This window comes from Dama dama, chromosome 17 (assembly GCF_033118175.1).
Source record: "Dama dama isolate Ldn47 chromosome 17, ASM3311817v1, whole genome shotgun sequence".
In the NCBI taxonomy this organism is placed as follows: Eukaryota; Metazoa; Chordata; class Mammalia; order Artiodactyla; family Cervidae; genus Dama; species Dama dama.
The window spans coordinates 24,203,406-24,227,959 of NC_083697.1; the positions used below are offsets into that span (position 1 = coordinate 24,203,406).

General features: G+C 41.9%; 1 protein-coding gene and 1 non-coding gene across 5 annotated transcripts in view; one reads left to right on the plus strand and one right to left on the minus strand.

Annotated features, from left to right (window-relative positions):
• Positions 1-24,554, minus strand: part of SGMS2 (sphingomyelin synthase 2) — a 92,001-nt gene that overhangs the window by 50,927 nt on the left and 16,520 nt on the right. For all 4 annotated transcript variants that reach the window (XM_061164245.1, XM_061164244.1, XM_061164247.1 and 1 more), the window contains exon 2: positions 2,179-2,268. The gene's annotated coding sequence lies outside the window, so the exon portion shown is untranslated. The remainder of the gene's footprint in view (positions 1-2,178; positions 2,269-24,554) is intronic.
• On the plus strand, positions 16,899-16,970 carry TRNAC-ACA (transfer RNA cysteine (anticodon ACA)). Its single transcript has one exon. It is a non-coding gene; the product is annotated as a tRNA-Cys (tRNA).

Genomic DNA, 24,554 nt, shown 5'->3' on the forward strand with positions numbered 1-24,554 from the left:
ACTATTTAAATTGCGGTACATCCATACAATGGACTACTCTGTGATGAGGGGGAAAAAAAAAAAAGTAGGAGGATGCTCTCTTTGTACTGATTTGCTAAACCCTCCTACATATATAAGGAGAAAAAAAAATACATTGCTCAGAAGTGTAGTTTGCTATCTTCTATTTTACGAATGGGGCAAATATGAATTCATACTGTGCATAGAGATAATCTGGAAAGCTGCGTTAGACCGAGGCTGGGAGGGGACCGTGAAGGCAGAACTGGGGCAGAATTTGTAAACCTGAAAAAAAATGACTTAAAATAGTATATTTGAAAAGTAATCCTTCTTTCCTAAGCCTAGGTCAAATCACCCTGGCACATCGTTTTGGGGTTTATTATTTTAATAAGCTTCTCTATTTTGCAGTAGTTAAAACTAAAGCATTATATGATGGCTTTCTCCTATTTTCCAAATCAGGTTCCATCTCTATCCTTTGCATCTTGTGTCTGTCTGCCATTTTGAAGGAGCTTTCCCCAGAGACATCTGAGAGCAAGTCAGTTCTCTACGCCTCCTTTCTCCCCCTTGTTTGCTGAGGATGTTTGGGGCTTTTAAAAGAAATCTCCATGAAAACAGAGGTTTTACTTTGTTCACTGCATTCACGACACTGAAATGAGCGCCTGGCACACAGAAATCATTCAGTAAGTATTTATTGAACAAATGAATTCTTTTCTTTACCCAGCTTCAACGGGACAGACACTGTCAGACAAAGGGAGAGATATTACTGTGGTCAAATATTCAGAAATAGCTGTCATTCCTAGCATTGGCCCATTATAGGCATTCTAATCCTAGCAACATTCTTAGAACTATTTTGAATTTTACAGAAGACAAACAAGTAAGCCTATAGAGTGCTGTGCTGAACAACTTAAATGCTCATAAAAATGTATTTTTAATTAACTTGGGATTATATGGCCCTGGGGTCCATCTTTGGCTGAAGACTTTTTAGGCAAACGTGACGCTAATGAGTAATGATGATAAAGAATGGCTATCGTCAGAAAAAACAGCCCCAGTCGTAAGGTGCCCATTGCTGTAGAGAAGAAAGAGAAACCCTTCTGTATTAAAGATGCAACTGCTATTTTTATTTTCAAGAATAAAACTATCCTAGGAATTCAATTCAAATCACCAATATTCCGGACAGTGGACTGAGTTGCACAGTGTCAACCAAGGGCGTGAAAACTTCCTTCCTTCTCAGTGGGCAAAGAATGTGGATAATTACCACATCTCTCTCTTTTTTTAAAAAAAGATAACGGTTTTAATTGAGTTAATGAGATGAAAAAATCGTGAAGCCTTATGTGCTACTTACAGGAAAGAAGATTTTTTAAAAAATAATCACTGCACCAAAATACAAAGGGTGGGGTTATGCTGTGGTATTAAATTTCTCTCCATTATGTTTTTCTTGACTGTTCAAGAGCAAACTAAAGTTTCCACATCTCTTCGACCTTAGTTTAAACACTACAGAAACAGAGTAACTTTGCTAGTAATCATTTCAGTAATGCTGTTAAACAGTTGCACAGCTGACTGATGATTCTCTGAAGACTTTTAGTACCACTCATTTTTCTCAAAGCACACTTGAGGCAGTGACTGAGTGCCCTGTCTGTGGGCATTCATGCAAAGAGGTTAGGAAGTTTTGGTATCACCTCTATTTCTCTTGCTGTCATTTAAGACAACAATCCAACACATGAGGAAACATCCACACACCTGAAACAGCTTGAAATCTAAGACTCTCCTGAAGATAAAACAGAAATTCTCAAAGTGAAGGCATTTTTTTTCTTAAGGCATTTTTGAAATGTCTTAACTAGGAAAGCGAAGATAGCAGAGAAGCTGCAGGACAACCGGTAGGCATCCAAGATTCAGCAGATGCAAGTCATACTTGTGATCTAGCACCAGGAAGCACCCAACCTACTGTTTGCAGGCTTCCCTGGTAGCTCAGTGGTAAACAATCTGCCTGCCAATGAAGGAGACGTGGGTTTGAACCCTAGGTCATGAGGATACCCTGGAATAGGAAATGGCAATCCACTCCAGTATTTTTGCCTGGAGAGCCCCATGGACAGAGGAGCCTAGTGGGCTACAGTCCGTGGGGTTGCAAAAGAGTCAGACACAACTTAGCGGCTAAACAACAACAAAAACAACAACAATAAATCCCACCATGGTCCGTGATCCTCGCAGCAGTCAACACTGTTCAGTCTTGTCAGAGATCCTTTCCGTGAAGAGTGGGAAGGGCAGAGGATGGTAGCTCTAAAAGAGAAAGTGAGAGCGTAAGTCAGAATCATGCTTTGTTATGTTTTGCTGGTTTTCTTGGAGTGAGAGTGAAATGATGAGTTCTAGGATACTGCCCTCCCACCCCCTGGAAGAGTCCCTGGGAGGACACTGGGTACCAGGACTTCAGGAGGAGAAAGGCAGCTTGTGTTTCCCACCAGCATTAACAATACTGGACGGAACTGTTCAGAGGTGGAGCAAGGGAGGTAGGCAGAGTCCCACCCCCATGATGCTCAACGGCAGATAAACAAGAAGACTGCGAGAAACGCCATGAGAGAAGTTAGAATCAGTGAGGCTGGCATGGCTGACTTAGGGATTAGTGGTTAGGAAATGAGCAGACAGTACTGGGCTGGCGATGTAATGGGAAAACCCGAATGAACTTTTTGGCCAACTCAATATTTGCATTGACTTAATAATACGGGAAGGGGGTGGGGCATGGAAGTCAAGTATTTCAGGTCACAGAAGCCACTGGTTCAAACCCTGAGGCAGGAATCAGCCAGGCAGATGCAGGGAATGGAAAGGCAATGGGGCACTGACACCCGGGAGCAGAGAGGTGCGGAGGCCAGAGGCCAGGCCCTGAGGGCTTTCCAGAGCAGACGAGGAGCCGCCAGTACTCAGGACGCTCAGTATCACTGAAACCCAGGCTGCTGTGGAGTGCAAAATGCATCACATTCCAACAAAACGGTGAACGATTCCCTTGCAATACGTACAACTGCTATGACATTTTAATGGATTTTTTTTTTTTACAGACTTTATTTTTTAGAGCAGTTTTAGATTCACCCAGAGTCCACAGTTCACAGTTAAGGTTCACTCTTGCTAGTGTACGGTCTGCGTGCTTGGACACGTGTATAATGACATGTGTCTACCATTAAACTATCAGAGTAGTTTGGCTGCCCTAAAACTCCTCTGTGCTCTAACTACTTACTTTAACTAAAATTTGACTTGTAGATAGAAGTAAAATGTACACCATTTTTCAGAGGTTTACAATTCATAGAACCACCTTATATCCTAAGAGTATAGCCCAATACACACACACATACACACACACACAGACACACACACACACGAGATTTAGTATTTGACGTATATATATCCTTTAAATGCCCAACCAAAATCATTAAAATCTATGTTTAACAATTACAGGACATATATGCATCCACAACCAGAAACTGATTTTCAACTGAGATCCCACTTTCACCCAAAATCCTCAACTGTTGGAAAAGACTCAAGAATGAATGTGTCACTCCTAGTTATATATCCAAGAAAAATGAAAACGCTAGTTCACACAAGACCTTGTATACAAATGTTCATTCTGCATTATTCATAACATCCGAAAAGCAGAAACAATCCAAACGTCCAGCTGATGAATGGATGAACACAATGCTCTACACCCATATAATAAAATATTATTTAGCAATAAAAAAATAATGAAGTGGTGATACATGCTAAAACACAGATGAACCTTAACAACACACACATACTTCAGGATTCCATTTCTATGAAATGTGCAGAAGAGGAAAATCCACAGAGACAGGACATAGACGAGTGCTGCCAGCGGCTGGAGGCAGAGGAGAGTGGGTAGTGAATATCAGTGGGTAGGGGCTTTCTTTGGGGGATGATGTAAATGTTCCAAAATTAGGTAGAGGTGGTGGCTGCAGACCTATGTGAATACACTAAAAGAAGCGTACTCTTTAAAAGGGTGAATTTCACGGTTATGAATTGCATCCCAATAAAGTTGTTATAAAAATTAAAGAACAAAGGTATATCTGAAATGCTGGGTACAGATGAAATAAACTTCAACTGGTCAAAAATGCTACATTCCAGTAAGGCCCATAATAGGAAGTAAGCAACTCTGTGCTCATTTCAGATACCACACAATACTCTCAGTGGGACATGTTTAATCCTTCGAAAAGATCAGCCCACCATCAGAGGATGTTTTTCTCATTTCACTTGGGACCTCACTCTAGCTACTCTCTCTCTCTCTGCTCTCCCCACCAACTCCACTAACCTGACCCTGTCTGTCCAACAGCTCCACTAACAGCCATACTTCCAGTCACCATCGTGTTTCCCCTGGACTGCATTAATCCCTTCCTGTCCCAATTTTCCACACTGACCTTTCTAAAAATTTACTCTCTCATTTTAAACCCTTCAGAGGTTCCCCCTATTGAAGCCATTTCTGGAACACTGAGGTACTATTAGAAAAAATTAATTACATTCATATGCAATTAGGTAGTACATGGATCAAAAGGGTCATGTGCCTCTTAATACCAAAGTTAAGTGTTAAGTGATAGCTGATCAGTTGTGTCTGTCTCTTTGCGACCCTATGGACTGTAGCCCACCAGCCTCTTCTGTCCATGGGATTTCCCAGGCAAGAATACTGGAGTGGGTTTCCCTTCTCCAGGGGATCTTCCCGACCCAGGGACTGAACACAGGTCTCCTGCATTGCAGGCAGATTGTTTACCATCTGAGCCACTAGGGAAGCCCCTTAACATCAAAGGTGCCTACAAATGCAACCTCAGAGTATCCCCAAACTATGTCTGTCTCTGCCTTCAGGGACACTGGCTGCAGTGCTAATCTCATGGGCTAATCTTTGCATCTGCCAACTTAAGCTACTCTATCAAAAGGATCCATTTAATTACCTATTTATAAGGTCAAGAGTTAAGTTAGCTTAGATAAATACCTGATTAAGTAAGAACTGGGCTAATGAAGAGATTTTTCAAGAAGACACAATGGAAGGTCCAATATTTTTCAGGTACCTACACAAAGCTGTGTATAAAAACAAGCCCAGACTGTCAAGATGGGAGAAGCTGAAACTTAAAGTAGCTCATAAAACAGGGCCAACATTTTATTTCTTAGGTAGCAAAGGTAAATCAATAAAAGCAGAGGAGAGAGTGGCTCCTGGCCTGTAACATCTGTGGACAATTATAATTGTTATAACACGATGGTCTTCCCAGGTGATGCTGGTAGCAAAGAACCTGCCTGCCAATTCAGGGATGTAGGAGATGAGGGTTTGATCCCTGGGTCAGGAAGATCCCTTGGAGAAGGGCATGGCAAACCACTCCAGTATTCTCGCCTGGAGAATCCCATGGACAAAGGAGCCTGGCGGGTTATGGTCCAAAGAGTCACAAAGAGTCAGACATGCCTGAAAGGAGTTAGCACAGCACACATATTAATGATGCTGATAAAATCATCAGCCTAGAGGTTTTTTTTATGTAGTCAAACTTAAAATGTGTGCTCTTGTTGAAAAGGAGGTGGGTAAAAGGAGAGAGTGTTAGACTGTAAATTCATGCTGATCACTCCAAACACTGTCCACATCCCAAAGTAGTTGAGAAGACCCATTTAAAAGAGTGTTATGGAAGCTCATTTATCTTAATCTGAAGTATATGTACCACACATCACTTCATAAAGGAATAAAATAAAGCATACAACTTACAAAGTAAAATACTCCTACAAGAGGAGCAATGCAGAACCCAAAGCCAAGTACAGACAGGGTTCTTGATCACAGGAAGCAGTGGGACGGGTGGGGATGTGTTTCCTGTGACTGAGTAAGTCTCACCGGCTCTCAGGAGGGAATCGCCACGCTCAGCACCTCTGGAGCTCCTGACATGATGCATAACCTTCCGGCACCTCAGTTTCCTTGCCTATAAATAGGGATAACAGCACTAACTTCATAGGGTCCTTAAGAGCGGTGAAGGCATTAATATTTATAGAGAGCTTAGAAACAGCACCTGGCACAGAGCATGCATGATCCATATTTGTTAACTGACTAAAATAGAAATGAAAAGAAAAGGGGTAATAGAGTGTACTAGGTAAGTCTTAAAACATGACAAAAACTGGGCTACATATTCAATTTCCAGTTCCTTCGCAGCTAGAGTAAAAGAGAGAAGAAACGAAATTTTCCAGGCTCAGAGGCAGATTGTGGTGTCTCCGTATCTGCATGTACTGGGAGGGGAGGAAGGGGAGTAGGGAAGCATGTTCTTTTTCCCAGGGGAAGAAAAGCTTTTCTTGACACTGAGCTCTAACATGCTCACTGCAGGCCTGTCCACAGGGGCGGTGAGCAACAGCACAGCCCCGGGAGACCACCGCATGACGTCACATGACAGATTTTCATCATGTGTATGTTAGTCGCTCAGTCGTGTCCGACTCATTGCGACCCCATGGACTGTAGCCAACCTGGCTCCTCTGTCCATGGAATTCTCCAGGCAGGAATACTGGAGTGGGTTGGCACGTCCTTCTCCAGGGTATCTTCCCAACCCAGGGATCGAACCCAGGTCTTCTGCATTGCACGAGGACTCTTTACCGTCTGGGCCACCAGGGATGCCCCTCAATAAATTCTGAAGCATAACTCTCCATAGGTTTTTTTTGGCAGGAAACCAAGGCAACACAATACAAATAAGCAGCTCTAATGGTCTGGATCATTTCAGGGACACACTGCACCAGAAATCCATCCTTTACTTCAACATCCGTCAGTCATGCATCTGATTAGAGCTGAACAGAAGGCAGTTCCAGATTTGTGGAACAAACTCTCTACATCAGGAGACAGTCAAGATGCAGCCACATAAAAACACTAAGTAACCTGATGCATAGAAAGTGACTTTCCACGGAAGCATTTGTTTTTAGGTCTAATGGACTGGAGAGTCATTGTCTGGCCTAAGAACAGCTATGATCATCTCAGGGGATTAAACAACTCAAAAGAATATTCCTCTCTGTCATAGTCATCTCAGGCTCTACCCAACAGTTAAATGTGGAGTATTTCCAAATACAAGCACAGAAGCCCTTGTGCTTAAGGAACATTTTATTGTAAGCTGGAAAATAGATGAAATTTTATTTTAAAGACTAGTTGCATGAGTGCTAAGTCACTCCAGTTATGTCCTACTCTTTGCATCCGTATGGACTATAGCCCACCAGGTTCCTCTGTCCATGGGATTCTCTAGGCAAGAATATTGGAGTGGGTTGCCATTTCCTTCTCCAGGGGATCTTCCTGACCCAGAAATTGACCCTCCTGCATTGGCAGATAGATTCTTTACCACTAGCACCACCTGGGAAGCCCCAAAGACTAGTTATAAAAGAGCAAACCTTAGCAAGCAAAGGACCTTTGTTCCCTCAGATATTCGCATGCTATATATGGAAGAAATGACATCTCCCACGGTTACTCCACAAGTCCTGTGAGTGCACTGATACTCCAGTGATTTGTCAGCTTTATTCCAACAGGCAAAGCGTGTTGTTGTTCTTAAGACGGGTCATCTAAGAATGTTTCTTCACATTAAAATAGTGTTCACCTTAAAGTTGTTAATCAACTGTAGCAATGCATTTTCATTTTAATTCTTAGGGGGGTATTACCAAAGCTGAGGGCTTCCCTTGTGGCTCAGCAGTAAAGAATCCGCCTGCAATGCAGGAGACCTGGGTTCGATCGCCCAGGTTTGGGAAAATCCCCTGGAGAAGGACATGGCAACCCACTCCAGTATTCTTACCCGGAGAATCCCCATGGACAGAGGAGCCTGGAGGGATACAGTTCATGGACTCCCGAAGAGTTGGACACGGCTGAGCGACTAACACTTTCAGTATTTCACTCAGTTACTGGTAAAGAGTTACTGGATCTTTTCTGCCAGACTGTACACCCCACGAGGGAAGGGACCTCATGTGTCAGGTTTCCTGCCGTTTTTCTGGCACACAGTTGATGTTATTTGTTCACTGACTGACCCCCCACTTTATAAGACAGTCAGCTGTGTTCCTAAAGAGTCTCATGTGAGCCCCTTGCAAGTAAGACAGGGAAGTCATGGAAGTAATATTACACAGCGGGGAGGAAGGGAGGAAGGCATTTTAATATCACACAACCCGCAAGTCTGATGCCTTGAAGAGTGTCAGAAGCGAAGTCCTTGGAGTCTACATGGCAGGTATGAGTGAGACAGGGAGAGAGAGACGGGGGTGGGATGGCCCACTAATCCAGATGGGTGCTATACGAGCAAAATTTTATGATGAGAATGCAAACAGTGTTTTCTAATTATAGACTCTTAAATTTGAAATATCTTGAAAGGTCACTCTGTACTTCTTTCTGCCTAATACAGTAGGCAGCATTCAAGCATCCCAGAAATAGAAGTCCTTTAAAAAAAAAAAGCCCAGAGAGAAAGGTTGAACTAACAGATTAAAAAGCCCTGTGTCTCCCCCAACTCTACAGTTTCTCTGTTAGGTCTTCCATGAAGAAACAATCAACAATCTAGTTCTTTCCTTTAGGACACAAAGGTACTGTTACATCCCAATTTCTCAACTCCTTACAGTAAAAGTCACAAGAAATAGTATCACATAGTATCATAACAGTGAAACTTCAATAATTACCTGCTTTTAAGGAATGCTTTTGGACCTTTTCCAACCAAAGAAAACAACTGTTCATACTTTAACGCTGAAAGTGAGATGGCGTTTTAAATTCCTTGGTGAGCAAAGAAACCCAAATCAAAAAAGTGAGATACCACATTTCACATATTAAATTGGATTAAAAAAAAAAAAAACCCACAAAAACATCAAGCCGCCCTCTAGGACTACCATAAAATACATTTCTTATATTTTACAAACAAAGAATGTGACATCACATAGCCTCTGACATCATCAATAAGAGTGAAACACTGCAAACAGCCAAGCAGCCAACACTAGGGGGTTGCTTAAATAAACCGTGATGGATGGATGCAACAAAACACGAAACGCTTCTCTGCCATGTCATGTGGGCAGTGACAAGAGGTTCATGATACATTCATGAGAGCAAAACAGTGACATGTGATGACCCTATTATTTATCTTGCATTTTAAAAGTTGCAAGCATAAACACTGGAAAGATCATGCAAAATTTTAACCGGTGATAGATTTATAGACGGTTTAAGTTTTCCCTTTGATTATCCAGGTTCAAAATTTTCTAAAATAAACATGAGCTGTTATTTTTATAATTTAAAAGTTAAACAGAAAAGGTGAGTCCCAAACTCCCAACATAAATTTCCAAATATTAGCTATCATATTAACAGTCTCTTTAAAGAGTTTATTATGATAAGCACACAGTCTTTTTAAATACCATGTACTAAGGATAAAAATAACAAACCTCTTTTTCATTTTGGTTACTATGTGTGGAGTAGGCAAATAAAAATATTCTGTCCTGGAAACTTAATGTTTTCTTTTTACTAAGATGCCATTTGTGGTGATGTACCACCAGGTAGCCTCTCTAGTTAAATATAGCATAATTATATAGTTCATAAAATTAAAGTAAAATGTACATATTTACTGTGATGATTACTCTTGCTCAAGTATAATCCTGTCTTTGAAAATAAAAATGAAACTAGAAGTAAAAATGAAACCTGACAAACCAGAAAAATGAAGCGGATAAATATGAATTAAGACAGAGAAACAAATTAGGGTGGGGGGAGATATTATTAGAAAGAGGCTGCCAGACAGAGAGAGGTCACCTCTGGTCAGGGAGAAAGGACGTTTGTGGGGGAGGCAGAGTAACTCCTCAGGATCTGGAAATACTACAATCAAAACTGCAAAGATTCTGTAGAACAGGTACCTGAGTAGGTTAACAGAATGAGCAGACTAGCTACACCTGAGTAACTTAGGGATCAGTAAACGTGTGCGAGTTCGTCAGCCCTTGTTTGGAAAGGTTTCTTTAGAGTCCTAAATCTCTCCTTCCTGTAATCTGTTACCTTTAGTTCTTGTTTTTCTCTCTTGTAAACTTGTTGTCCTTACTATTAAGATTTCTAAGAGGTTGTTTACTGCAGCCTCCTCACTAGTTATCAGCAGTTTGCTTCTTCTGTTCAGAAAATGAATAACTTGTACTTACTTTAACTCTTATAAGGGGCTTCCCAGGTGGGAAGTGTTTTGTGGTGGATCACAATAAACTGTGGAAAACTCTGAAAGAGATGGAAATACCAGACCACCTGACCTGCCTCTTGAGAAACCTGTATACAGGTCAGGAAGCAACAGTTAGAACCGGACATGGAACAACAGACTGGTTCCACATAGGATAAGGAGTACGTCAAGGCTGTATTATTGTCACCCTGCTTATTTAACTTATATGCAAAGTACATCATGAGAAACACTGGGCTGGAAGAGGCACAAGCTGGAATCAAGATTGCCAGGAGAAATATCAATAACCTCAGATATGCAGATGACACCACCCTTATGGCAGAAAGCAAAGAAGAATTAAAGAGCCTCTTGATGAAAGTGAAAGAGGAGAGTGAAAAAGTTGGCTTAAAGCTCAACATTCAGAAAACTAAGATCATGGCATCTGGTCCCATCACTTCATGGTAAATAGATGGGGAAACAGTGGAAACAGTGGCTGACTTTATTTTTCTGGGCTCCAAAATCACTGCAGATGGTGATTGCAGCCATGAAATTAAAAGACGTTTACTCCTTGGAAGGAAAGTTATGACCAACCTAGACAGCATATTAAAAAGCAGAGACATTACTTTGTCAACAAAGGTCTGTCTAGTCAAGGCTATGGTTTTTCCAGTAGTCATGTATGAATGTGAGAGTTGGGCTATAAAGAAAGCTGAGCACCGAAGAATTGATGCTTTCGAACCGTGGTGTTGAAGACTCTTGAGAGTATCTTGGACTGTAAGGAGATCCAACCAGTCCATCCTAAAGGAGATCAGTCCTGGGTGTTCATTGGAAGGACTGATATTAAAGCTGAAACTCTAATACTTTGGCCACCTGATGCAGAGAGCTGACTCATTGGAAAAGACCCTGATGCTGGGAAAGATTGAGGGCAGGAGGAGAAGGGGATGACAGAGGATGAGATGGTTGGATGGCATCACTGACTCAATGGACATGGGTTTGGGTAAACTCCAGGAGCTGGTGATGGACAGGGAGGCCTGGTGTGCTGCAGTTTATGGGGTTGCAAAGAGTCAGACATGACTGAGCAACTGAACTAACTAACTCCCTCCCAGGTGGCACTAGTGATAAAGAATCCACCTGCCAATGCAGGAAATACAAGAGACGTGGGTTTGATCCCTGGGTTGGGAAGAAGAGAGTTACCTGGTCTACCTCTGTCTCATGACCCAACTCAAACATCCTCACTCTTAGGTTTCCTTCTAAACAATGTCAAAGCAAATTACACATTAGCATATTTACATAATCTGCTGTTTCACAAAGGGATGTGTATCATGGTCTTCTTTTAAGTCTTGGATGATATTCAGAGGACAAAATATGAGTCAAAAAAGTAAACTCCCAGGGACTTCCCTGGTGGTCCAGTGGCTAAGACTGGCTCCCAATACAGAGAACCCAGGTTTGAACAAGGGTCTGTATGGTCAAAGCCACAGTTTTTCCAGCAGTCATGTATGGATGTGAGAGCTGGACCATCAAGAAAGCTGAAAGTGGAAGTGTTAGTTGCCCAGTCATGTCCAACTCTTTGCAACCCCATGGACCTTAGTCCGCCAGGCTCCTCTGTCCATGGAATTCTCCAGGCAAGAATACTGGAGTGGGTTGTCATTCCCTTCTCCAGGTGGTCTTCCCAACCCAGGGATTGAACCTGGTCTCCCACATTGCAGGCATATTCTTTACCATCTGATCCATCAGGGAAGCCCAAAGTGAAAGAAGGCTGAGCACCAAAGAATTGATGCTTTCAAATTGTGGTGCTGGAGAAGACTCTTGAGAGTCTTCATCTTCTGCAAGGAGATCAAACCAGTCAATCCTAAAGGAAACCAACCCTGACTATTCATGGGAAGGACTGGTGCAGAATCTGAAGCTCTAATACTTTGGCCACCTGATGCAAAGAGCCAACTTATTGGAAAAGACCAGGATGCTGGGAAAGACTGAAGGCAGGAGGAGAAGGGGGCGACAGAGTATAAGATGGTTAGGTAGCATCACCAACTCAATGGACATGGATTTGAGCAAACTCTGGGAGATAGTGGAGGACAGAGGAGCCTGGTGTGCTGCAGTCCATGGGGTTCCAAGGAGTCTGAGACAACTTAGTGACTGAAGAACAACAAGGACAACAGGGAACTAAATCCCACAAGCTGCAACTAAGAGTTTTCATGCCATAAATAAAGATCCTGCATACCTCAACACAGATCAAAGCTCCTACATGCTGCAGCTAAGACCCTGTACAGCCAAATAAATAAAGAAATAGAAAGAAGGTAAACTCTTGGGACCAAAAAGATTTATCTGGTTTTCAAACAAAAGAACAAATAAAATACCAGGAATAACTGGAAAAGGGAAAGGAAAAAAAAAAGTGAAACAAGGGGCATGCTAGTAGAAGTTTTTGCAACTGAATCTTAAGCAAAAAAAAAAGAAAAGGAGAATGAACCAAAGCACCCAGAGCCCAAGGATGATGAGCATGTGTTGAGGATAGGGGCCAGAAATGAGAATCAAGACGTGAATCAGATATCCTGCTGGTAGCACCCAGGCTCTAATGGGCTGGCACAAAAATGCATGGTGATGCTGACCAAGTACATAAATCAGCCATGAGCTTTTACGTTGAGCTTCTAAATCATGCATAGTCAGAGGCTACACCTCAGAGTACATAAAGGAAAAGTTTGAGTAAGCTTTATGAATGTCATTATTAATGACCATCCTAGACTCTCTCTTTGGAGGAGGCAATGGCACCCCACTCCAGTACTCTTGCCTGGAAAATCCCATGGACAGAGGAGCCTGGTAGGCTGCAGTCCGTGGGGTCACCAAGAGTCAGACACAACTGAGCGACCTCACTTTCACTTTTCACTTTCATGCATTGGAGAACGAAATGGTGACCCACTCCAGTGTTCTTGCCTGGAGAATCCCAGGGACGGGGGAGCCTGGTGGGCTGCCGTCTATGGGGTCGCACAGAGTCGGACACAACTGAAGTGACTTAGCAGTAGCAGCAGCAGTCTCTCTTGCTATTGAGATACAATCCATGAACTTTGAATACTTTGGATATCACCTTGATTTCTGAATATAGCACCTTCAAGAGAAGGATAGGGTTTAGCACATCGAGAAAGAAGCTTTGAGGTCCCCCTCAACCTCCCCACAGTGTCTAAAGCTTGCTATAAAGAAAAGTGAAAAACTCCTATTCAATCTTACAGAAAGGTTTACAGATAGAAATGTTATATCACATTGTTACATCCCAATGCTACATCACATTTCTAAACAAACTTACTAAAATATGTCTAGGAAATGCAAGCATGTATATTCTCTCCAGTGAGAATATACACATTCATTTTTCATTGTTTCATGGTACTTCAAACTGTAATAATATATTAGGTGGTGAGTCACTCTCTAATTGAGAGCAGTGGGAAATATGATGAAAACAAGAAAGTAAAGAGGCTTTCTGCGGAGAAGGCAATGGCAGCTCACTCCAGTACTCTTGACTGGAAAATCCCATGGACAGAGGAGCCTGGTAGGCTGTGGTCCATGGGGTCACTGAGAGTCAGACACGACTGAGCGACCTCACTTTCACTTTTCACTTTCATGCATTGGAGAAGGAAATGGCAACCCACTCCAGTGTTCTTGCCTGGAGAATCCCAGGGACGGGGGAGCCTAGTGGGCTGCCGTCTATGGGGTCGCACAGAGTTGGACATGACTGAAGTGACTTAGCAGCAGCAGCAGCAAAGAGGCTTCCTGAGGGACAGAGCATGCACAAAGAATACTTTATTACAAGCAGAAGACCTGGTTTGAATCTGGATTCTGATATTTCTAAGTGTGATCTTTAAAAGTCACTTTAACAGATTCAACATGCAGAAAACCAGCAAACTTATAGTTGAACTCAATAACACAACCAATGCATTGGATCTAATTGACATCTCTAGACAGCTTCATCTAGTAGCAGCAGAATACACATTCTTCTCAAGCTCACATGAACATGCACCAAGAGAGACCATATCCTGCACCATAAAACACACCTTAATAAATTTAAAAGAACAGAAAGTCTATTCTATTCTTTTACTGTCTCCTTTTATATCAAAATGGAATTAAACTAGGAATCAATAATGAAAGATAGCTGGAAAATCCCCAAATACTTGGAGATTAAATAACACATTTCTAATTAACACATGAGCCAATAAAGAAATCCCAAGGGAAATTTTTTAAATGTTTTGAATAAAAATGAAAATACAACTTATCAAAATTTATGGATGCATCAAAAACAGAGGGAAATTTATAGCAGTGAATGCACAATTCAGAGAAGAAGATCTAATATCAATAATCTAAGTTTATCTACCTTATGATACTAGAAAACAAATTAAACCCCAATAGAAAAAGAGAAATAATACAAAATTAGAGCGTTAATGAATGAAATTAAAAACAGGAAATCAAGAGAATTTAATGAAACCAAAAGCTCATTATTGGAACAGATCAATAAAATCAACAGGTCTCCAGCCAGGTTAATCAAGAAAAAAAGAGAACACAAACGACTGATACCAGAAATTAAAAAAACAGACTTCCCTGGTGGTATCAGTGGATAAGGATCCACCTGTCAATGCAGGGGACATGGATTCATCCCTGGTCTGGGAAGATCCCACGTGCCATGGAGCCAGGAAGCCCATGCATCACAACTACAGAGCCCACTTTCGACTACTGAAGCCCCCACACCTACAGCCTCTGCTCTGCAACGGGAGAAGCCACCTTAACGAAGAGCAGCCTCCATTCACCACAACCAGAGAATGCCCATGCACAGCAACAAAGACCCAGAGCAACCAAAAATAAATAAATGAATTGGTTAACTTAAAAAGGAAGAGAAGGGAGGACATCATTGCACATCTCACAAATATTCAAACACAATCTGCCAAAACTCAAAGAAAGAAACCATCTGCATAAGCCTGTATGTATTAAATAAATTGAATCAGTAATTAATAACTTCGAGAATTTCCTGGCGATCCAGTGGTTAGGACTCGGTGCTCTCGTTGCCAGGTCCCTGGGTTAGATCCCTGGCTGGGGAACTGAGATTACCCTGCAGGCCATGTGGCACAGTAAAAAAAAAAAAAAATTAATAACCTTATAAAATAGAATACACCAGGCCCAGATGGGTTCACTGGTGAATTCTACCAAGTGTTTAAGAAAGAAATTATACCAGTGTCTTTCAGAAGATAGAAGCAGAGGGAATATTTCCTAATTCATTCTAAGAGGCCACATAAATAAAGTCAACTGATCTCTGACAAAGGAATAATGACAATATCTTGCAGCAAAGACAGTCTTTTCAATAAATGGTACTAGATCAAGTGGTCATTCACATGCAAAAAATTAACCTCGACACAGATCTTATACCCTTCACAAAAGTTAACTCAAAATGGATCACAGGCCTAAATGTAAAGAACTAAACTAACTCCTAAAAGATAACACAGGAGAAAACCAATTGACCTTGGATATGGAGATTATTTTTTCAGTACAACAGCAAAAGCACCATCCTTGAAAGAAATAATTGATAAGTTGGACTTCACTAAAATTAAAACCTTGGACTCTGTGAAAGGCAATGTCAAGAGAATGAGAAGACAAGCAACGGACTAGGACAAAAATTTGTAAAAGAATATCTGATAAAGGACTATTCTCCAAAATATACCAAAAGCTCTTAAAATTCAACAATAAGAAAACAAAAAACCCAATTAATAAATGGGTCAAAGACTTGAACAGACCTCATCAAAGAAGATACAGAGATGGAAAATAAGTGTATGAAAAGATGCTTCACATCATATATAACAAGGAGATACAAATTAAAACAACAATGAGATACTACTACAACTATCAGAATGCCCAAAATCTGGAGCACTGACAAAACCAAATGATGGTGAGTATGTAGAGCAACAAGAAGATGTGCTAATGAATGGTCAAAATGCAAAATGGTACAACCACTTTGGAAGACAGTCTAGCGGCTTCAACCAAAATAAATACACTTTTATCATACAATCTAGCAATCGTGCTCCTTGGTATATACCCAGAGAAGCTAAAAGCTTATGTCCATACAGAATGTACAAAAAGGCTTAGAGCAAGGTTATTCAGAACTGCCAAAAATTGGAAGCAAACAAGATGTCCTTCAATGGGTGAATGGATAAACTGTGGTATATCACATTATTATTTATTAATAATAATGGTATATTATTCAGTGATAAAAAGTAATGACCTATTTCAAGCTACAAAAGGGAAAAAAAAAACATGGAAGAGCCGTAAGTGCAAATTGCTAAGTAAAAGAGCCAGTCTGAAACTGGTACATACTGTATATGATTTCAACTATATGACATTCTGGAAAAGGCAAAACTATGGAGCTAGGAGAAAGATCAGTGGTTGTCAGGGGTTGGTGGAGAGAAGAATGAATAGATGACACAGAGGGGGTTTTGGGCTTGAAGAACCTATTCTATGTGATACTGTAAATGATGGCTATGTCATACATTTCTCAAAACCTATAGAATGTACAAGAGTAGCCCTAATGCAAACTATGGACTTTAATGTGTCAACACTGGCTCATCAACTATAACAAATATACGCCATTATTGCAAGATGTTAATGACAGGGGAAAACTGGGGGATGTGGGAGCATAGCCTGTGAGAACTCTGTTACTTTCCAATCAATTTTTCTGTCCATGGGGTCGCAAAGAGTCGGACATGACTGAGCGACTGAACTGAACTGAAAACCACTCCAAAAAATAAAGCCTACTAATTTACAAGAAGGACTTCCCTAGTGGCTCAGACGGTAAAGCGTCTGCCTACAATGCGGGAGACCCAGGTTCGATCCCTGGGTGGGGAAGATCTTCTGGAGAAGGAAATGGCAACCCACTCCAGTACTCTTGCCTGGAAAATCCCATGGGAGAAGCCTGGTAGGCTACAGTCCATGGGGTTGCAAAGAGTCGGACACGACTGAGCAACTTTACTTACTTCAATTTACAAAAATGTACTTCTCATAATTATCTATAAGCTCACTCATTTTAAAGTTATTTTAAGAGAGCAAAAGTCTTTTCAAAAATAAATTCTAAAAAACCCCTCCAAATATTGTGATTTAACCTGTAAAGCAACACTCAAAAATTAATGTCGAAATAGCCTCCAGTTATGTCCTTTAAGGACAATGACAATTTGCTCAAGCGCAACCACTGATCTAAAACTGCCTTATAATTCAAAAGCACTTAAGTCTTTTAAATATAGAGAACTTTCTGAACACTGCTTAATGTTGATGAAACAACATTTGTGGTTAGGGCAGCATTCCGTTTTATAACTCTGCCCGCGAAGGTTTTCATAGTCTAGGTACATACTCATTCCAACAGACATGAAGATGACATTTTGTGTACCAAAGGGCAGGGCAGAGGTTATCCTGCTGAAATGAAAGATTCCATTCAGGGTGGAGCACAAGCACAGATAAGGAGGGGGCTTAGCACAAATCTCTAATGTGTCACACGCAGACGTGTACCCTGTTGAAATTACAACTAAGACTTGTTTTCCCTCTAAAATGACATTTTTAGGACATCCCTTGAGAATATTCTCACAGCCAAAGATGCACTTTAATTGAGCTCCCTGGTGAAGAGTTCCCAAACTGCTTGCCTCAAGGAACCTTGCTGTCAAGAGCTTTGCTATCAGCTAAGAAGACACAGCTAACACAAGCTCATCTGCCAATAAGACAGAAATTTGACCCCAGAAATAACAGCCAGGTCCCAAAAGATAACTCTTCAGCCATTTGCAAAATTCCAGGGAAGTTTTTATACTGTGATTTTAAAGTAAAATATTTGCACTTCATACAGCCTTCTTAAGGCTTCTGTGAGTTACAGTTGAAAACTACACGTGGAACCACGTGCAGGCGGACTTAGTCGGTCACCCTGAGCACCTGTGGCAAAGTAGCACAGCCCTGCATATAATTCTCCTCTCCGTCCCACCTCAAAGAGGGTGGGATCTTTGCGCCTTTTCCTGTGAAGCCATCCTTAGGATGGAGGCAAACCTAAGGACCCTGGACCTCAGAGCTCCACCTCCAGTTTCCTGCTGTAGTCACACCCTTTGCTCACTGCTGCTCCTGGAGAGCCCCGACCCTGGCAGCTCACAGCTGACACCACACCACTTCCACTACTTCCCTTTCCAGACACAATATTTAGAAACTATTAGTAACACTTGTGGTTGATTAGGAAAAAAAAATACTTAATAATAAAGCTGGCTCATCAGACCACTATATTTGTTAAATTAGTTACATTAAAAGAAACACTCTAAATTCTCATTAGGATATGATCAAATCTCATATAGATGAATAAAAATGTATTTGAGGACAAGTGATTTTTAAAAAATCACTCTGTCAGGACGTTCCTTGGTGGTCCAGTGGTTAAGAATCCGCCTACCGATGCAGGGGGGATGGGTTTGATCCCTGGTCTGGGAAGATCCCACATGCCACGCAGCAACTAAGCCAGGGTGCCACAACTACTGATGCCCATGCGTCTTAGGGCCCATGCTCTGCAACAAGAGAAGCCACCGCAATGAGACACGTGTGCACCAGAACAAACAGGAGTCCCCACTGGCCGCAACCAGAGAAAAGCCTGAGTGCTACAACGAGAGCCCAGTACAGCCGAAACACATAAACAAATGCCTTCTGTCAATATTCTCTTCTTTTCAGGTTTCATGTTGTAAAGGATCAAAGGATTCTTAGATTTCAAAAAGAGCTGATTAATCACTTACATGAAAAAGTGAGTATGTACCCAACCTTAAGATTATTTTTTCAAATAGTATTTTGGAATCTAGGTTCAAGCACATCATTTAAAATAATAATCCAGCCTCATTTTCTTTCATAATATTGGTAGAACAGGGAAGGGGCTCAAGTGTTCAGCAAAGGGGGCAAAAAGAATAGAAATGAAACTTAGGGTCTAACATCATATAATACCTTTAGTAACAGATAAAGATGGATATATACATGGATTATATACATATATGCATATATATACACACATAAGCTACATATGTTTTTTCTTTTACTTTTTCCAATTTAACTTATAGTTTAGAACTTGCCAAATATCTCGATACTATAGAAAGATACATATTTGTTGTTGTTGTTGTAAGCAAATCAAAAGACCTGTTGTCTTCCTGATTTCCTCATGTCATATTTTCACTCAGATAAACTCGACTGTGATAACACAGAACCCGACTAGGTGGGCAGGATCTATTTTCAGGGGGTGATATCATCTCCGCTGTCCTGATTTGAAAGGACTTCCTGTATGTCAATTTTTGTTTCCCTCTGCCCAATACACATCACCTCTAGTTCACATGAGACTATCCCCACCCCCTGCCCGGCCTGTGGGATGGGTGTCTGTCCCAGACTATTCCATTGCCCCATCTCTCTTTTAGCAGTTTCATTACTGACACACCCTAAAGTAGAACAATGGTTGCTAGAATAAGAAAGGAAAGTTCTTTTAAAATCTTGGCCACCTTGAAGATAAAAAGGGCTATCTAGATATTCAATCTTGCATTTAAAAAATATGCACATTCCTTCCCTAGTCCATTTCCCTTAATATCAGGTTTATTATTATAACAACTCTGAGAATCATACTAAAGTTTTTATATTTGATCTAAGATCCTTGGAAAAATTTCTGGCCGGTTATGCTCTGGGGTCAAGAAGACCTCACAGTGATTTTAAAAGAAAGTACGGATGTGAGAGTTGGATGATAAAGAAGGCTAAGAGCCAAAGAAATGATGCTTTTGAATTGTGGTGCTGGAGAAGACTCTTGTGAGAGTCCCTTGGAGAGCAAGGAGATCAAACTAGTCAATTCTAAAGGAAATCAACCCTGAATATTCATTGGAAGGACTGATGCTGAAGCTCCAATACTTTGGCCACCTGATGTGAACAACCAACTCACTGGAAAAAAACCCTGATGCTGAGAAAGATTGAGGGCAGGAGAAGAAGGAGGCAGCAGAGGATGAGATGGTTAGATGGTATTACCGATTCAACAGACATGAATTTGAGCAAACTCCGGGAGACAATGGAGGACAGGGAAGCCTGGCGTGCTGCAGTCCATGGGGTCGCAAAGAGTCAGACACAACTGAGCGACTGAACAACAACAATAAAAAGTGAATTAGGAGTACTGGAGACCATCTCTTGCAGTTAATGTCTGGAAAGGGTGCTGACACACCCCTCTGTATGTCAGAGGAATAAAAGCTGGTCACAGGGAAGGGTCTGACAAGTGTCTGTTTTGCGGCAGGCAGGGTAAACTCCTGGAAACAACAGACATGGTCCATCCCCGTGGAGCCTACCACCCAGGGTGGGAGACAGCCTGTCAAAATAAGGAAACAAGCACCTAATTACAAACGGTGAGGGTGGATCAGCGGTGCTGAGAGAAAATAAGAGGAGAGACTAACTTTAGACAGAGGACAAGAAAGGACCCCTTGAGGAAGAAGCATTAAAGTTGAGAAGTGCAGGATGAAAAGACGCTGGCACTTCATAGTTGTTAATTCAAGCAAAAAGCCCATGATTTGGTGGTACAGCAAGGTGTGACTTCAGTTAAATGGAAAAACTCAAAGAAAATAACACATATCTTTATATGTATGCATGTATGTATATAATCCACATATATATTCATATATATCTACCCATAAGTTACATGAATTAAAACAAAAAATATAAAACAGTTACCTCAGTTTCCTATTAAGTATGGCCTTCAGTTAGGGTGGGCATTTAATTTAACATCCTAACCAGACCAGTTCTGAGTAAAAGAGAGATTTACTAATAATTACACTAGGGGGCTTTGCTGGTGGCTCGGTGGGAAAGAATCTGCCTGCCAATGCAGGAGACATGGGTTCAATCCCTGGTCCGGGAAGATCCCACGTGCCACAGCTAGTGAGCCTGTGCTCCAGAGCCTGGGCGCCACAACTACCGAGCCCTCAAGCTGCACCTCCTGAAGCCTGGGTGCTCTAAAGCCTGTGCTCCGCTACAAGAGAGGCCACTGCAATGAGAAGTCTGCACCGCAACTAGAGAGTAGCCCCCACTTGCTGCAACTGCAGAAAAGCCCGTGAAGCAACGAAGACCCAGCACAGCTAAAAATAAATAAATAAGCAAATAATTTAAAAAGCAGTAACCACACTAGGACAATATGTATACGCAAGAACTGTCCCAGCAGTCAGGACACACTGCATGTATGCATGCTAAGTCGCTTCAGTCCTGTCCGACTCTTTGCAACTCCATGGGCTGCAGCCCACCAGGCTCCTCCATCCACGGAATTCTCCAGGCAAGAATACTGGAGTGGGCTGCCATTCTCTTCTCCAGGGGATCTTCCTGACCCAGGGATGGATCCCACATCTACCTACATTTCTTGCATTGGCAGGCAGATTCTTTACCACTAGCACCACCTGGGAAGCCTCATCAGGGCACATAATCACCTTAATTATAACAGACTCCATGGAACATGGTAAGATGTCATGAAATACAGATCAGATGAACAATATTAAAATGTGTCTCCTTTAGTAAAGTTTTTAAAGGAAAAAAAAAAAGGTTTTAAGAATTGAATTGTAAAAAAAAAAAGAAGGAAATGAATTGTAAAAATCTAAAGTCCACAGAAGATTTTGTCCATGTGAAGCAACATCCTATTACACAAACTAGTGAGCCTATGCTTACAAATGAAAGGATACAAATTAAAGAATGAAGAGTAAAGTGTTAACATAAGGAATTAACCTCTAATAGGACCAGAAGCTTAAAGTAATATTTTCTTTAATTAAGAAAGCTAATCCTTTCTAAAAACATAAACCAACCCCATACAGACATTTCCGCACCAGAGTCTGCAGTACCATTTAGTCATTGCCGTTACCGGGAGACATCTGCACAAAAACAAGATTTATATCATTCTCTTCCTTCTATTCTTCCACCTAAAGGAATAATCCTCCATTATTAGCAATGCACTTAATATCTCCACAGCAACTAGTATAATTGGGGTGTTGTGCCAGGAGGATAATGAAGTGGAAAACCAAGTGATGGAAAAAACACTTCCCCAAAGCCTTGGCGGGAAAATAACTACTGAGAAGAAAAAAAGGAAACTTGCTAAAAAGAACCATTTGGGGGTTACTTCAGTCAGTCGCAACTTGGCCTTTAAGATACTGAAGTATGCAAGGAGGCAAATAAAAGCTTTCAAAATGATGAACTGTATGGAGGAAGTGCAGATCACGCAAAAGAACTCTGAGGTAGGGAAGAGATGAGGTTCCTAAAATAGACAAGAAGTGATTTCCACAGGTTTTCACATGTGGCTCCCTAGAAGGTACAAAGGTACCAGGTGAAGGGAAAACGCCCAAGAAGGCATTAGAGCTAAGCTAGCCTCCCAGACCAATCACTGGCCACTGCGGAGAATGGGGAGGGGAAGAGGGGCCATCCTGAGCAAATACACCCTGAGCCCAGGCCAGACAGTGGCTGCGGAAGGCTGAGGGCAGCAGGTTGAGAATCAGGAAACCTGGGCTCTTTGCCGGCTTCTGCCTGACACAACATAGGGGTAAATAATGCAGGCAAAAAAGGAGTATTTGAGAATACCCATTAATTTAGAAACCATGTGTTGAGTGCCTACATCATGCTAGGAAATTAAAAAAAAAAAAAAAAGAAATAAAAATTTTGCTCCTGGCTGATTCATATCAATGTATGACCAAAAAAAAAAAAAATAATAATAATAAAAAAATTATATAGCCACCTATAAGGACCAAAAAAAAAAAAAAAAATTTTGCTCCTGAGGAGCTCAGTCTGGAAGAAACATAGTTTCAGCAGAAAATCATATTGCAGTATGCTTGTCCAGTGACAGAGAAAGGCCTGACTATTCTGGAACAAAGAGGGGACACCTACCCCATGGGGGTGATGGGGAGAAGGGAAAGAGTGAGGAAAGAGTGAGGGGGAGGCTGGAGATCAAGGCACTTGTGCTTGAAATCAGTCCTCTAAAATGTCCAACAAGATCACCACGTAGAGGAATCCTCCACATTGTAAAACCCAATGAACACCGTGTTCTCATCTTACTCAGCTCGAGAACTCAGAACAGAACTGATTACTCCATCCTGCTTTACACAGTCAATTTTGTTGGCATCTGGAACGCTGCCTTTTTGGTCCTCCGCCTACCTCGCTGGTTACTCCCAGGTCTCCCCCTACTTGATCTATTTATTAACTCTGTTAGTCTGCAGGGCCTAATCTCTGCCTCTCTTCTTGGCCTCCAAAATCTCCCCAGATGACTCTAGACTTCCCATCACTTTATACAGCACTCCTCTGCTGACACAGATCTGACACACCGCTGGCCATGATCTTGTCCCTGAACACAGTTTTCAGAATCACTGCTGGTTGTTTGACAACTCTCTCCATTAAGATGTCAACTGGGCAACTAGTTGACCAAAATAGAACCCTATTTGCTACAACCCCCCCCCCCCGACCCAGCAAAAAAAACAAGATTTGTCCTCGATTTCTCCTACTCTGTCATTTCACCCATCAAGAGCCTATCCAATCTTGTCAACTGTCTCCAAACCTCTCAAATCCATCCACTGCTCTCCATCTCTAATACCACCACACAGCCCCAGCCCACATCAGGTCATGTGTGTCTCCTTCTTTTAAAAAAAAATACTTATGGATTTGGCTGTGCAAGGTCTTAGTTGCAGCACGCAGGAGCTTCGATCCTCATTGCAGCATACCATGCGGGTCTCCAGTTGCAGCATGTGGACTCTTAGTTGTAGCCTATGGGATCTAGTTCCCTAACAAGCGATTGAACCTGGGCCCCCAGCATTGGGAGCTCGGAGTAGTAGCCACTTGACCGCCAGAGAATTCCCTGCTTCTCCTTCTTAGATCACTATACAGTGCTTTCTCATTGCATTTGGAGTAAAACTTGTCGCACTTAGAAAGTTGGGCTTCCCAGGTGGCATTAGTGGCAAAGAACTCGCCTCTCAAAGCAGGAGATAAGAGACGCAGGTTCGATCCCTGGGTTGGGAAGATCCCCTGGAGGAGGGTATGCAACCTGCTCCAGTATTCATGCCTGGAGAATCCCATGGACAGAGGAATCTGGCGGGCTATAGCCCCTGGGGTCACAAAGAGTTGGACACAGACTGGGGCGACTTAGCACACACGCCCCCTCCTCATCGGGTCCTGCCTGCCTGGGCACCTTCTTTCTCACTCCTCCCTGCTTAGACACTGTGGCCAGACTGGCCTCCCTGCCTTCCCTTGCGTAACCAAGCACTTATCCTGTTCCCTCTGCTGGCTCCTTCTCGCCCTTTACATCTCCAGTGCAAGTTCAACCTCTTTAACAAAACTTTCCTGACCGTGCTCGGGTAGGATTCCCCAGTCACCCAGTCACGCTCAGCATATCTCCTTGAAAGAACTGGTCCAAGTCTGAACTGATCTTGTTTATTAGTTTCACTTGCTTATCATCTG